Source organism: Hyla sarda, chromosome 5 (genome assembly GCF_029499605.1).
Source record: "Hyla sarda isolate aHylSar1 chromosome 5, aHylSar1.hap1, whole genome shotgun sequence".
NCBI classification, from domain to species: domain Eukaryota; kingdom Metazoa; phylum Chordata; class Amphibia; order Anura; family Hylidae; genus Hyla; species Hyla sarda.
This window is the reverse complement of record NC_079193.1, coordinates 330,197,437-330,213,950: the sequence shown is the minus strand read 5'-3', so window position 1 is coordinate 330,213,950 and position 16,514 is coordinate 330,197,437. Positions and strand designations below refer to the sequence as shown.

Sequence of the window (16,514 nt, the reverse complement as noted above, 5' to 3'; positions counted from 1 at the left end):
TATATATATCTACACACACAAACAAAGTACCTACAATGAAAAAAAAATTCTGTTCCTGTCTTGATGTCCTATGTACTGCATAATTGCTGTATTTCTTCTCTATTGGATGTCTCCTTGGTGGTAGTTTGTTCTTGGTGCAGGTTGTCATCTGGCATGGATGCTTCTTGCTGTTGCTGTTTCGCGGTTGCTGGTTCCCTTTCGAATTCAGAATTCCTATGTCACAGCTGGCGGTGCAGGAGTGATTTTCAAGAAAGAATTGAGGTGGAAGGCTGAGTTGCCCGTTTGTCAATGCCAGCAGCTGGCAGCGCGCTTCCTCTCTGGTCGCCAACCTACAGGAGGTTGTTTTACATTTATGTTAAGTTCACTTCAATAAGCTGTGGCCGACCCCCACGTCCACTTAAGAATGTTACCATGCGTGAAGTCTTATAATGAGAAGGGGGGGGGGGGGGGGGGTAGTGGCCAGTTATAATGTGGTCATGTGTTATTTCGCACAGATTTCAGAAAATATTGGTCCGACTAGTTAGGCCGAATGGTTCTTATCTGCAAACACATTCTAAATCGATTTGTATTGCTGCTGGCCATCACTGTCAGTTATCACTGTGTCATCTTTGTTTTTAATTGTCCAATAAAATAAATGAACTACACGTTACAGCCATAGAATATCAAGTGTCTAACTTTCAATCCTGAAGATCACTCCAACTTCTAAATCTGTTATTCCTTAGCCAGGCAAGAGCTCCCATTTAAGATTAGATAAACCCCATTTCTCGTGCCAGCTGGAAAAGATACATGTGGTACACTGTTTACATGCGAGCAAAACCCAAAGTAATGACTGTTTTGCAGGGGATTGTGATCCCTGATATATGAGAAGACTTATATCAGGCATAAAAGCATTGCTTGGCATGAGAGCCTCTTCTCTAACTACATACGCTCCCAGAGGCAAAATTATTTAAACACAATGAAAAAAAAACTACTTCTTGAGATAGAGGCAATGGACAAAATAGCATTTTCCATAAAAGTAACTGGATGCCAGAAAGTATGAGCCAACTGATATTAAGGCAGCAGCTTAGGCTAAAGACGATTATTCTCTTGTTAGCACAGCCATGTTGCCAGGAAGCACACATCAGTTAAGGACAAGTGGAGCAATGTAAAAAAATATTCTTTATAAAGATTCTGCAATTAGTTGTAAATGAAAATAATGTTTCTACAATATTATAAAAAGCATGAAGAGAACCTTTTTGTGATGAAACCGGCTCTGCAAATATTTGCTGATAGCCATACATCTCTCCTGCAGAGTCAGCAGTAGCATTACATGGTGGTCATTCATTTTTTACTTGGACCGGCTGTGTTCACCAGAGGGAGGGCCGGGGAGTAGCTCTCTGCTCTGGTTCAAGAAAACCAAGGACCCACCCCGCTATAACATGTACGTGCCCTATTAGGCATATGAAAATAAGTTATCCTGGGGGACAGTAATAAAAGCTCATTTTTAAGTACATACAAATGAAAAATTTTACACAACAACGTAACAACTGAAAATAATGCAAAACCCACTGGAAGGTTACTATACAGATCAAATAAGGGAAACAGAATACAATGTAGACATACTGTATCTGACTTGTTTGCATGCTGCCCGCTCCCCTGATTAATAACTTCTGTTCGCATGGGGTCTCAGAAGTGAGACTCAGTGCGATCAATCCCTGAGCCCCTGTACTACTACCCCCAACCCCATGATGGGGGGTAGTAGTACAAGCACTAATGTAGCCTCCTCAGCCACCTTCAGACTCCAGCAGCTGGGAACTACTACTCCCATCATGGAGACAATAATGGGAGCAGTAGTAGTCTCGGCTGCGGGAGTCTGTAGGAGGTTGACATAAGACAACGGCCATGTGAACATAGCCTAAAAATATAAAGCCAAACATTAAAATACACATAAGCATGAGGCATAACATTAAACTATGCAGTGTAAATTCACAGTAGATTTTTTGCAGTTTTATGAAGTTTCTGTAAGGCAGCTCAGGAGCTGGAATACCGGTGTGACATAAAAACGAGTTGTGACTTTTTTTTTCATATTTAGCGACTGTCGCTATTGATAAATCTCCAACCTCTGCAAAGTTTTAAAAAAAAAAACACTACGTGAGGCAAATTGGAAAATGTGCGTTTGGGTAAGCAAAAATGAAAAGTCCCTGTTACGCCGAGCGCTCCGGGTCCCTGCTCCTCCCCGGGGCGCTCACGGCGTCTCTCTCCCTGCAGCGCTCCGGTCAGACCCGCTGACCGGGAGCGCTGCACTGACATTGCCGGCGGGGATGCGATTCGCACAGCGGGACGCGCCCGCTCGCGAATCGCATCCCAAGTCACTTACCCGTCCCGGTCCCCGGCTGTCATGTGCTGGCGCGCGCGGCTCCGCTCTCTAAGGCGCGCGCGCGCCAGCTCTCTGAGACTTAAAGGGCCAGTGCACCAATGATTGGTGCCTGGCCCAATTAGCTTAATTGGCTTCCACCTGCTCCCTGGCTATATCACATCACTTCCCCTGCACTTCCTTGCCGGATCTTGTTGCCTTGTGCCAGTGAAAGCGTTTAGTGTTGTCCAAGCCTGTGTTACCTGAACTCCTGCTATCCATCTTGACTACGAACCTTGCACCTGCCTCGACCTTCTGCTACGTCTGACCTTGCCTCTGCCTAGACCTTCTGTACCACGCCTTCTCAGCAGTCAGCGAGGTTGAGCCGTTGCAAGTGGATCGGTCTCGCCTGACCCAGGAAGAGAGGAATCGCCGTAGGGAAGAAAATCTTTGTCTGTACTGTGCCAGTACCGAGCATTTCTTGGTGGATTGCCCTATTCGTCCTCCACGTCTAGGAAACGCACGCACGCACCCAGCTCACGTGGGTGTGGCGTCTCTTGGTTCAAAGTCTGCTTCTCCACGTCTCACGGTGCCCGTGCGGATTTCTCCTTCAGCCAACTCCTCCCTCTCAGCCGTGGCCTGCTTGGACTCTGGTGCCTCTGGGAATTTTATTTTGGAGTCTTTGGTGAATAAATTCTGCATCCCGGTGACCCGTCTCGTCAAGCCGCTCTACATTTCCGCGGTCAAAGGAGTTAGATTGGATTGCACCGTGCGTTACCGCACAAAACCCCTCTTAATGTGCATTGGACCCCATCACGAAATGATTGAATTCTTCGTCCTTCCCAACTGCACCTCTGAGGTCCTCCTCGGTCTGCCATGGCTCCAGCTTCATTCTCCCACCCTTGACTGGACCACCGGGGAGATCAAGAACTGGGACTCTTCTTGCCATAAGAAATGCCTCTCCCCCCCTCCCAGTCCCGTCAGGCAAGCCTCAGTGCCTCCTCGTACACCTGGTCCCCCCAAGGCTTACCTGGACTGTGCCTTGCCTCCTCATGGCCCCCGTCCTGGTGACACCCTGTCCCGTGCCATGCTTCACCCCCTGCCCTCCCTCCCCATTTCCACTCATGCTGTACGGCCTGCCTTTGAGGAAACCCTTCAATCACTCCCGGTGTCCTCATCCCATGGGAAGCAGTTGCCGGACAAAGAAAGGGGGAGACCTAAGGGGGGGGGGTACTGTTACGCCGAGCGCTCCGGGTCCCTGCTCCTCCTCCGCGCTCACGGCGTCTCTCTCCCTGCAGCGCCCCGGTCAGACCCGCTGACCGTGAGCGCTGCACTGACATTGCCGGCGGGGATGCGATTCGCACAGCGGGACGCGCCCGCTCGCGAATCGCATCCCAAGTCACTTACCCGTCCCGGTCCCCGGCTGTCATGTGCTGGCGCGCGCGCACCAGCTCTCTGAGACTTAAAGGGCCAGTGCACCAATGATTGGTGCCTGGCCCAATTAGCTTAATTGGCTTCCACCTGCTCCCTGGCTATATCACATCACTTCCCCTGCACTCCCTTGCCGGATCTTGTTGCCTTGTGCCAGTGAAAGCGTTTAGTGTTTTCCAAGCCTGTGTTACCTGAACTCCTGCTATCCATCTTGACTACGAACCTTGCCGCCTGCCTCGACCTTCTGCTACGTCTGACCTTGCCTCTGCCTAGTCCTTCTGTCCCACGCCTTCTCAGCAGTCAGAGAGGTTGAGCCGTTGCTAGTGGATACGACCTGGTTGCTACTGCCGCAGCAAGACCATCCCGCTTTGCGGCGGGCTCTGGTGAACACCAGTAGCCTCTTAGAACCGGTCCACCAGCACGGTCCACGCCAATCCCTCGCTGACACAGTGGATCCACAACCTGTAAGCCAAATCGTGACAGTCCCACTGGATAGTTTAGGTTGGTGGGAGTGGGCACATGTATCCATCTTTTTTACTATTCTTCTGTTATCCATTGGTTTCGTTACATTGACGATGTTATCTTTTTTTGGAAGGTTCGAGGAAGGAGTGTATTGAGTTTATCTCCTCCCTCAACCAGAATGACCATAATATTTTGTTAACCTATGCCATTTCATCTTAGACAGCATTTTATCTGGAGTTGTAACTTACAACTGTAAATAACAGAGTTGAAACAAACTTGTACCTGAAGGAGACTGCCACCAATAATAATCTACATTTTTCTTCGCTTCACCCATTTCATACCGATGGGGGATCCCTATTGGCCAATTTTCCAGAATACGCAGGAACTTTAGTGGTGACCAACAGTTTAAGGCACAAGCACGCGACCTAACTCAGAGATTTAGCAACCGTGGTTATCCAAAAAAGATTATTTCGGCAGCCAAGGAGGCGGGTACGAGAGGATTACTACTACCAAGGAGGAGAGCACAGGATGACACATTGCGTTTTTTATCTACATTTCACAATCAGTGGAGTCGAGTCAGGAGTCTGTTGGAGCAGCACTGGAATATCTTGCAATATGACAATCGTATCAAAGCCATGATCCCATCAAAACCTGTTCTTGTTTCGAATAAAGCTCCCAATTTGAAAGATGTCTTGACCAGGAGCCATTTTCAATTACCCCCTACCAAACGTACTACCAGAATAAAAGTTATAAGGCTCTTTCCCTTGCGGGGATTGCAGTATCTGCCAGTTCATGAAGCCAACATATATTTTTAAGAACCCGAGGGATGGGAAGGAATACCGCATTGGCGCCTACATAAACTGTAAAACTGTAAATGTGGTTTATGCTCTGATATGTCCCTGTCAACACATATATGTGGGACAAACGGGACAACAGCTCCAAACAAGAGAATCCAAAAGCACCTATCAAATATATCATTGGCTGAACGGGATGCAAGACATTACATAAAGCTTACACCTATTGCGTTACATTTTTTGAAGTACCATGCTGAACATCCTGCTGGCATGAATGTTGTAGGTGTGGAACGAATACAAGGTGACAATAGGGGAGGATCTTTAACAAAGAGACTTTTACGCATGGAATCCAAATGGATTTTCAATCTGGACACGGTCAGTCCATCAGGCCATAATGAGGAACTCTTATTCACCGGATTTTTGGGTGAGTAACTTAAAGATAATTAGGGTGCTAGGGTTGGATGGGGATGATTTGTTTTGACTACCCTTTTTCCTGGGGGCGTGGGGGGGTATGTTCTACATATGTGGTTTTTACGAATCCTATATTTAGACCAGAGGAGTCCTTCCTGTTCTATTAAATTGGACTGGAGCAGGCATGCTATCATTGTCATATGTATACCGTGAGTTATCTTATTTTCATGGCGTAACAGCATTTGACTACAATTTGTAATTTATTAAGCTTTGCTTATTAATTTTTTTCCTTAATTGTTGGTAATATATATAAAATACCTAGGGGATTATTTCATATTAATTGCTTTTTACTGCAATCTTTAGATACACTATATGTTTTCATATAGCTGGTACTATTTTCTTACTGTATTTACATTTTCATTGTCCATTTACGTGCTTTCATTATTCACACTTTATTTTTCACATTTCTACATTCACTTTCACACTATCATACACTCACATACCCACATGCACACACACTTTTACATTCACATATTATTGATAGTAAGACATTTACACACTGTCACACATCACAATTTAGTCACACACTAGTGCCGTGTGTGTTTTCTCACATATGGAGGGTCTTCATCGTGGTGTTCATTTTTCTTTTCCCTCCCCCACTGGCTTGTTCCCTTTCAGATACACATTCACACAAAATACACGGATTTATTTCACTTGCCTCACAATCATAGCTGGGTCCATCACAGTTAGGTCCCTCACATATTTTAGTATCTAATAGATAATCTTTTCAACATCTAACAAATACCGTAAGTATTCCTTCATTACTAATGCCTAATTTTCATTATTTCAGTGTACCCCTATACTAAACTCGTCAATGCTGAGCTATTGTCCTTTTCTTGGCGATCTTCCCATGAGGGAAACAATCTTACACTGTAGGATGACCCATGAACCCGTCCGGACCCCCTTAGATGACGACGTCAAGAGCAGATTACAACTTCCTGGATCCAAAACGAATACCTTTTATTAGACTTCCCTCATTTCCATGGATGCCTTCCACCATTTCTGAGCTGAATGTTGGTGGTTTCTGTATTGGCTCATTTAGTGACCTCCGTAATGTTAGTGTCTACACGGAACTTTGCCATTTCTTGGATTCGGATTCCTGACTTTCCCCGCTTTAGGGGACGAACTTATCTAAGTATTAACTTTATGGAATATTCTGTGATGTCATGGGTACTTTAATTGCATGATTTGAGTCAATATTTATCTTATGAAGCCATGGGGCCATTTGCTGGATTCAATGTTTCTTCGATGAGATGTGCATTTATAATATTTATTTTTCCTTTTTTTCATTATTTTTGTAGGTAGTATTTTTTATTCTTATGATTTTTTCTTTTTCTTTTTTGTCCATTACCATGTATTACAATGCTCAGTGCAGGGTTTCTAACTCCATGTTCGCTTTCTGTAGTTCATGCAGCAATACTTGAATGATTCATTGTAAAATTAGATATGGACACTTTGTGTGTTATAATATACTTATCAATTATATCCCTGTGGTGGTACCTGGTCAGATGTGGGTTGTCGCTTGGCGTGACTTTATTAAGCCTTCACCTAGATGTTAGATGTAGGCCATCGACAGGGCCGTTTTATTGGATCACATGACCAGTCATAACTGAATACATTGGGGCTATGGACCCTCATGTCAGTCTCTGCACCATGCTTAGACTCACACACACCTGGGTTACATCCCGCATGGGATGGATCCATAATTTCCTTGGGTGCATCTTGTGTGGGATGTGTTCGCCTGTGTGGGGAGTTGGGCTTACTTAGTTGCATGTTTGCACAATTTAGGTAAAGGTTAGGTAGGGCCATAATATTGATGTATTTACATGAGCACGTTATTGAGTAGGAAGATTGGATGTTGTGTACATATATACAGTATATAGTATTCTTTAACTATCCCTTTAAGTTTTAGTTTTTTTTAAATATATATGCCAGGTGGATTTTCCTAATGGATGGTTATACTTTGTGTGATGGCTAATATGAGATTAGTAGACCAATCTGACTATATTTTTTTTGCAATTATGGGTAGGAATACTTACATAACAGTTGGTGGATCAGAGCAGGTGCACCTGCCCTGATCCATGGTTATGCATAACTTATTGTATTTCAGCATGTTCTGGCTATGCATACTTACATTTGAGGGTCATTTGTGCATTTTATCACAGTGGTGTATTTGATATTTGTTGAGTTTGGATGATAGGTGTTTGATAAATAATCATGTATTTAATTATGTTATAATAATGGGTGTATTTTGATATTAACTGTACTTGTGATAGATGGGTATGTGATAAATAATCATGTATTTTATTAGCCCTTTTTTTTAAACTTTGGGCTTTTCTTCGTTGCCTGGTATATAGAGATGAGCGAACTTACAGTAAATTTGATTCGTCACGAACTTCTCGGCTCGGCAGTTGATGACTTTTCCTGCGTAAATTAGTTCAGCTTTCAGGTGCTGCTGTGGGCTGGAAAAGGTGGATACAGTCCTAGGAGACTCTTTCCTAGGAATGTATCCACCTTTTCCAGCCCACCGGAGCACCTGAAGGCTGAACTAATTTACGCAGGATAAGTCATCAACTGCCGAGCCGAGAAGTTTGTGACTAATCGAATTTACTGTAAGTTCGCTCATCTCTACTGGTATATAACTGACTGATCATGCATAACAAATTAATATGTTTTGAGCTCTCTGTGTTATCGTTGCACATCACATGACACTTGGGGCCATGTGACCGGAGTTCCTGACTGACCCGGTCACGTGATCGGAGAATGCCTGATGAACATGACGCGCTCAGTGTGTATTATGAAGTCTTCTGTTGGGACCATGTGATGACTGAATGCGACTCCCCTGGTCATTTGATCGGAGTGCAGCTGGGGCGCTGACGTGAGGCGTAAGTCGCACGCTGGCGCGTCTGCTGAACTTTGACCTGCACACTGGATTATGTGCAGTGCGGGGCCCACTAAGCCACCATTGTGAAGCGTGATATGCAATTTCCTCCACATCTGACAGGTATTCATCTGATTTATGGGGTATTTAAGACACGGCATGTGAGTGCACCACTACACCCCTGAGGAAGTCACATTTGGTGATGGAACGCGTGGGGTTCTCTGGACATGGGTTTACTAGGGTCATCGTTCCTCCCTCCCTTCCTCTGTGTGATCCCTGCAACATGTGGTGATATTCCTTTTGCCTTTATCATATCATTGTGTCTATGTATTTGACTATATGTGACCAAGGGGACTTATCAGTATGGATTGTGGTACACACATCTACATTATTATTGTTTTCACAATTTCTTTTGTATTTATTATGACTGTAATTTTGTATATATTCACCAGGGTTGTTTACAGACAGAGGGTTGCACTGGCACTTTATACTAGATAGGGAGTGGTACTATATTATTCTCACCCATGCCATTGGGGGATCATTATTTGGCCTCCCTTTTGTAGTGTGGCTCTATGGAGCGTTTTTAAGTGTTTTTATTTTGTGTGTCTTTATTGATATACATATACTATATTTTATCTAATAAAACATTACCTTGATTTTTCATATTTTGCAATTGGACACAGATGCAACTTTTGTAAGCAAAAGAAAACACTACGGAGCTTGATAAATCTACTTCTTTGTGTTTTATGGTGATTACGACAAAACCTTGCAGCACATAATATACTTTTTTTTAAGATGGGTGCCTGTGTGTGACAGATGCCACTAAGGCACCGTTTATAGATATATATCAGGAAATCCTCCCCGATGATGCAGTAACAGTGTGAAAAGAGCATAACATAAAAAACTGCCTAACGGAGGAGGAAATTGAAGGCCCATACTTTTATATACATACTCCTACTATATATAAAACCTGCTGCTATAATTATGTCAAAATTTGTCAAAAGTTTTGATTGATCAGGGTCTTAGTGCTGACACCCTCACCCATCGATCAGTAACCTTCACTCCACGACTCACTGCAATCTCTGTCCTATGGTCCCATTATAAGTCTATAAGTGACTTGTCCCATTGCCAGGTGCACATTGCAGGGCCTTTGAGAATATCTTTGTTTTCTTGGCTTCTAGTAGAAGAAATGGAGCCATACATGGGCAAAGGGTAGGAAAGTTAGTGTAAGACATTGTGTCATTTAGTTTCATAAATTCTACGCAAATTATACACATAATACAGGAAAAGGACTTGATACTTACTATACCTTTAACCCAACATATTCTTACTTGGAACACATTTACTACTAGGGTTGTGTTTCTTCCAATTTAAAGGGATCCAAGATAAGAGAAGAGGGGGAAGGATTAATGTCATTTACGCCCATATAGTACCATATACTGATTAAAATCCATCCGTATCTGTGTATCCTGTTCAGATAATAGGCTCCTTTACCACAAAGGTATGTTAAAGATACAACATATAAATGGAACATAAAGCATTTGTAACTTACTTCATCAGCATACAAATCACATTACACGTCTTTGCTTCAGAGATTGTACGCAAGACAACACATATCTCTGTCTAATAGTTATTGTAATATCCATTAAGTTCTTTTGGGCAGGGAGCCCTAATGTACTGCACTCAGTCTTGGCTATATTCCTCTGAGAGAGAGGCGAACAATGTATTTACAAAAATAACATTTTATAAACTAGTAACCTGAAGGAAAATAATCCTTCTCAGCTGTTCTTTCCTTCCTTCTGTTTACTTTGGAGCTGCTACTTAATAGAGACATCGACGATTACAAACTCTTCGTACTGGTGTCACAGAAAACACAAAGAAGAGGAGAGTCCAGGGATAGCAGCCACTGGAAGCCTAGTCAGGATGTGGTCATTGATGAGGATGGTTATTTATATACACAAGATCCTAATATGGAATACTGCCCCTTGGATACCAGAGTAGTAGGAGCCTGTCATTTCAAAGACTGATAACACAGAAGAGAAGCAAGGTATCCCATACAGATGTGTCCACCCTGCTACCTTATTAAAATTTTTGTGATGACAATTCAACACAATCTGATGCTATCCACTAGAAAAGTATATATTAAAGGGGTTATCCAATTTTCTAAAACTGATGATCTATAGGCCATTAATATTATATCGGTTTCATCTGACTCCCAGCACCCCCACAATCAGCAGAGGAGAAAAGTCAGTAGTTTGTCCCACTGCTGATTTTTGGAGTCCTAGGAGTCGGGCCCCAACTGATCTGGTATTGATGGCTTGTCCAGAGGACAGGCCATCAGTTTTAAAGAGTACCTGTTATCAAACCATATTTTCTATACTAACTCAAATTATATTCCCTAACTACTCATGACACCCCTCCTGCCCTTAAAACAATTATCCGAGCTTTAAAAAGCTGTGTATCATACCTTTCCCCTTGCTCACATTGTGTGAGCTCCCGGCAGGAGAAAGTGGGCGTTCTCCAGCAGGTGCCACGTTACTGAAGTCTGTGAGAGCTGTGCCTCGCCATGCCCTGCACGTAGTTCCTGAGTTTGGTCTCCTGCCAGGCCAGGAGGAGACCAAACTAACTGTTTGACTTGCAGCAGGGAACCGAACAGAGAACCTAGTGGTTGTTTTTTAAATCACATTAAAAATATATAAAGGTTGAGAATTTTAACAGCAAGTGAATAGCAGTGTGTCTTATAATTACATAAGGAACAATACATTACAAGTTTAGTTTGGTAACAGGCACTTTTTAAACATCTGCATAATCCCTTTAGTACTTTTTTACACTAGCTGCAGTGTCAGCTCGTTCAAGTGAATGAGGCAACACCGCAGTACCTTACACCTCTGCTACCAACAGTATGGCAATGCAGGTACGAAGGAAGGTAAACACTGAAGAGGCTACAGAGCACACACAAGATATGCAGCTAATTGGCAGAGTGGAAAGGAACTGTCCAGAAGATGAGCAGATCCCCATAGCGAACCTCTCTTGTTCTGAAGAGCTCCTGGCAAGGACAGATGTGGCAGCAGAGAGCACTGTGGTCGGACTGGAAAAGAACTATACAACTTCCTCTGGAGAAAACAGCAGCTGATAAGTACTGGAAGGATTAAGATTTTCATACAGAAGTAATTTACAAATCTCCATAACTTTCTGGCACCAAATGATTTGAAATTTTTTTTTTTACTGGCCGCAGCGTCGCCCGTTTGAGTGAATGGAGCACTGCTGCACTACCTTACACTGCTGCTACCAACATTATGGCCAAAGGCTGTCGGGCATGCTGGGAGTTGTAGTTTTGCAACAGCTGGAGGCACACTGGCTGGAAAACACTGGTTTAGCCTCCTAGAACTGTAGAAATAGATTTTGTGGATGGTTTTCTATTCATTGACTGCAATCGAGTGGGTGCAGGACATTTGCCTTTGAAATGCTATTTCTAGTGTTAAAATACACACAGAAAGCACTTAACAGAGAATCACATCCTGTTTTATGAACTCGAGTAGGATAAAGTGAACACCGCAATATAATACAGCCATGCATTAGCAGGCTTAGTTAAGAAGTAGGCAACCCCTGTTTCGGTTCTGCACTCTTGGCAGCTATGGATGCAATCTGAGCTCTTTTTGTAGCATCGTCATAAAGCTAAGTCCTATTTTGTATTGAAGTGACAAGCTCCTTTTCAAAGAAGCGGGGATGCAGTGATGTTAAACAGATGCAATCTATGGGTGAATTAATAAGTGTTCTCGCAGGAGGCAGATACACTTGCCGCACCGAGCCTGTTCCATCACACATTTTAAACACTCACACAGCTCGGTCTGGAAACCTTTTTAATCCACCGCAGGCTGTACTGGACTTAACTTTATTGGTTGTGGTAGGGTCAAAAGTGGGGGCTGAGCACTTGTAACATACACATGATTTCAAAAGCTCTTAATTACGTCTTCGACCGCGGGCCAGAAATCGTACTTGTTTTGTGTCCAAACACGGTTCATGGGGAGTTCACATTACTGATGAATCAGGAGGAAAAAATATCAAAAGATGCTTATCTGTTTACGGTGAGCTCATCGCAGGATGCAGGCATGGTACCATTAAGTCTCTTAAAACAGCTGCCATATATAATAAGTAGGGTACACACATGAGGCAAGCTAAGGCAAGCTAAGTCAGCTGTTCAATACTAGGGTAACTACGGTATATTGAGAATTTTAAGAGCGACCTTTAGCAGGTCCACGTGATGCTAAAATCCTGATGTGACACCTATTTAGTCCGGAACGTGAAACAAAGATGTAGAGGTTAAAGGGGTATTCCAGGAATTTTTTTTTATTCGACTATGCTACAGGGCTGTAAAGTTAGTGTAATTCATAATATAGTGTCTGTATATAGTGTGTGACGGTTTTCTCACAATTCTTCAGTGATTTTCACCCCAATATTTATTTTTACCAGCATACAAAATGACTGCTGTCTCAGATTTTTCCCAGCTTGCAATGCGGCCTAGACCTGACTCACTAGTCAGCTGATGACAGGGAGCCTGTCTGCTTCAATGGGTGGAGGGATCAATCTGCAACATATGCAACAGCTGTAGGCACCCTGATTGAAAACCACACTGATTTGAATGGATGCAGCTCATTTATGTTTCAATGGGTGGGGTGGCTGATGTGTGGGATGGAGGCAGATGGAACTGTGGGATTTGTAGTCAAAAAAAGAAAAGTCAAACAGTAAATACTAGTTCACAAACAGCATGCCACAGTGTTATGGTAATCTCACAACATAGCCATTTAGCCCCAAGACAAGCGCAGGTCCTTCTTAACCCCTTAAGAACTCAGCCCATTTGGGCCTTAAAGGACATCTGCAGATTGGTCGTTCTCCCGTTATCAGCACACAAATTACTGAGAAGTGAAAGTAAAACTACATCTCCCATCATGCCTTGTGCTTACTTCCTGTAAGCTGCTGCCCTCCCCCTGTTCTATCCCCCGAGCAAATTATTATATTGTAACGCCCACATCTCCCTCCCCTGTGCATATACCCTCCCCTTCTGCTCATCTCTCCCTCCCCATGCTGGCTCCTGTCCAGTGATGAAGCAGGCTACCTCTGTGCTCACTGTAGACAGACAGTCTGCATAGCTAGAATCAGCAGTGTCGGCACTGGAAAGTGGATAGTGAAAGTAAAAATGGTAAAAAACATAATTGTTTGTCTATATACCTGTCCTAATAGGGGTCCCTCCATCCTTTTCACAACTACAACTCCAAGCATGCCCAGTTATTTTTTATGCTGTTCGGGCATGCTGGGAATTCCAGTGGTGCCTCCAGCTGTTGCAAGACTACAAATCCCAGCATGCCCTGTCAGCTTTCTGCTGTATGTGCATGCTTGGAGATGCAGAGGTGACTCCAGCTGTTGCAAGACTACACATCCCAGCATGCCCTGACAGCTTTCTGCTGTATGTGCATGCTTGGAGTTGCAGAGGTGACTCCAGCTGTTGCAAGACTACACATCCCAGCATGCCCTGTCAGCTTTCTGCTGTATGTGTATGCTTGGAGTTGCAGAGGTGACTCCAGCTGTTGCAAGACTACACATCCCAGCATGCCCTGACAGCTTTCTGCTGTACGTGCATGCTTGGAGTTGCATTTGTGCCTCCAGCTGTTGCAAGAATACCAATCCCAGCATGCCCTGTCAGCTTTCTGCTGTTCGTGCATGTTTGCTTGCAGCGGTGCCTCCAGCTGTTGCAAGACTACAAATCTCAGCATGTGTGATCCAGTGTATACAGCAGAGCTGGGTGTGTGATCGAGTGTTTACAGCAGAGTCGAGTGTGTGATCATATGTATACAGCAGAGCCGAGTGTGTGATCATATGTATACAGCAGAGCCGAGTGTGTGATCGAGTGTATACAGCAGAGCCGAGTGTGTGATCGAGTGTATACAGCAGAGCCGAGTGTGATTGTGTGTATACAGCAGAGCCAAGTGTGTGATTGTGTGCATACAGCAGAACCGAGTGTGATTGTGTGTATACAGCAGAGCCAAGTGTGTGATTGTGTGCATACAGCAGAGCCGAGTGTGATTGTGTGTATACAGCAGAGCAGAGTGTGTGATTGTGTGCATACAGCAGAGCCGAGTGTGTGATCATGTGTATACAGCAGAGCTGAGTGTATGATCGAGTGTATACAGCAGATCAGAGGCTCTGCTGTATAGACTGGATCACACACTTGGCTCTGCTGTATACACTGGATCACACACTCGGCTCTGCTGTATACACACAATCACACTCGGCTCTCCTGTATACACTCAATCACACAAGTAGTCTCCTGGGAATTGTAGTTCACCAACACCTCTATTGTATCTCAGTAGTCTCCTGGGAGTTGTAGTTCACCAACACCTCTTGTATCTCAGTAGTCTCCTGGGATTTGTAGCTCACCAACACCTCTATTGTATTTCTGTAGTTTCCTGGGGGTTGTAGTTCACCAACACCTATATTGTATCTCTGTAGTCTCCTGCGATTTGTAGTTCACCAACACCTCTATTGTAGCAGTAGTCTCCTGGGAGTTGTAGTTCACCAACACCTATATTGTATCTCTGTAGTCTCCTGGGAGTTGTAGTTCACCAACTCCTCTATTGTATCAGTAGTCTCCTGGGGGTTGTAGTTCACCAACACCTCTATTGTATCTCTGTAGCCTCCTGGGATTTGTAATTCACCAACACCTCTATTGTATCTCTGTAGTCTCCTGGGAGTTGTAGTTCACCAACACCTCTATTGTATCTCAGTAGTCTCCTGGGATTTGTAGTTCACCAACACCTCTATTGTATCTCTGTAGTCTCCTGGGAGTTGTAGTTCACCAACACCTCTTTGTATCTCAGTAGTCTTCTGGGAGTTGTAGTTCACCAACTCCTCTATTGTATCTCTGTAGTCTCCTGGGAGTTGTAGTTCACCAACACCTATATTGTATCTCAGTAGTCTCCTGGGATTTGTAGTTCACCAACACCTCTATTGTATCTCTGTAGTTTCCTGGGAGTTGTAGTTCACCAACACCTCTATTGTATCTCAGTAGTCTCCTGGGAGTTTTAGTTCATACACCAGTGTTTCCCAACCAGGGTGCCTCCAGATGTTGCAAAACTACTACTCCCAGCATTCCCTGGTTGGGAAACACTGCCATACACACACACATAACAGGGACTACCACTCCCAGCATGTATCTTTCAGTAGTCCCCCAGTAGCCCTGTGGTTTGCTCTGAGTTTCCCCCGTGAAAAATTGAAACCTCCCCATGATAAGTGAGGTAGAGCGGGGGGGGGGGGGGGGGTTTGAGGAGCTGTGGACGTCCTCATTCTCCCCCTGCTTGAATCTTACAGATAGGGGCGTTTCCGATGCTGAGCCTATGGCTGCCTCAGAAAGCACCCGCTTATGCATATGCATAAGCAGGGAGGACCGGACGGAGGCTAGGGGGTGCACAAACACTGCTGGGAGGAAGAGATCTCCGTACCCAAGATGGCGGCTGCAATGTAATGAATAGGGGACGGACGCAGGACTACTGGGCTATGCTGGCAACTCTAATATCTCAGAAACGGCTGCATATAGGTAAATAGAACTAATTTACTGAATTGTATAACTTTTGTTTGGGGAACATTTGGGCAGGGATTTTTGACCAGTACAGTTGTGCTTTAACCCCTTCAGGACGGAGACCATTTTGGCCTTAAGGACCGGAGCGTTTTTTGCACATCTGACCACTGTCACTTTAAACATTAATAACTCTGGAATGCTTTTAGTTATCATTCTGATTCCGAGATTGTTTTTTCGTGACATATTCTACTTTAACATAGTGGTAAATTTTTATCGATACTTGCATCCTTTTTTGGTGAAAAATCCGTAAATTTGATGAAAAATTTGAAAATTTCGCATTTTTCTAACTTTGAAGCTTTCTGCTTGTAAGGAAAATGGATATTACGAATACATTTTTTTTTGGTTCACATATACAATATGTCTACTTTATATTTGCATCATAAAATTGATGAGTTTTTACTTTTGGAAGACACCAGAGGGCTTCAACGGTCAGCAGCAATTTTCCGATTTTTCACAAAATTTTCAAACTCAGTATTTTTCAGGGACCAGTTCAGGTTTGAAGTGGATTTTAAG

The 16,514-nt window shown here is 43.8% G+C and overlaps 1 protein-coding gene across 1 annotated transcript in view; it reads right to left on the bottom strand.

Moving 5' to 3' along the window:
• The window catches only part of VPS13B (vacuolar protein sorting 13 homolog B), a 1,225,788-nt gene that overhangs the window by 230,113 nt on the left and 979,161 nt on the right, over positions 1-16,514 (bottom strand). The gene's annotated exons all lie outside the window — the stretch shown is intronic.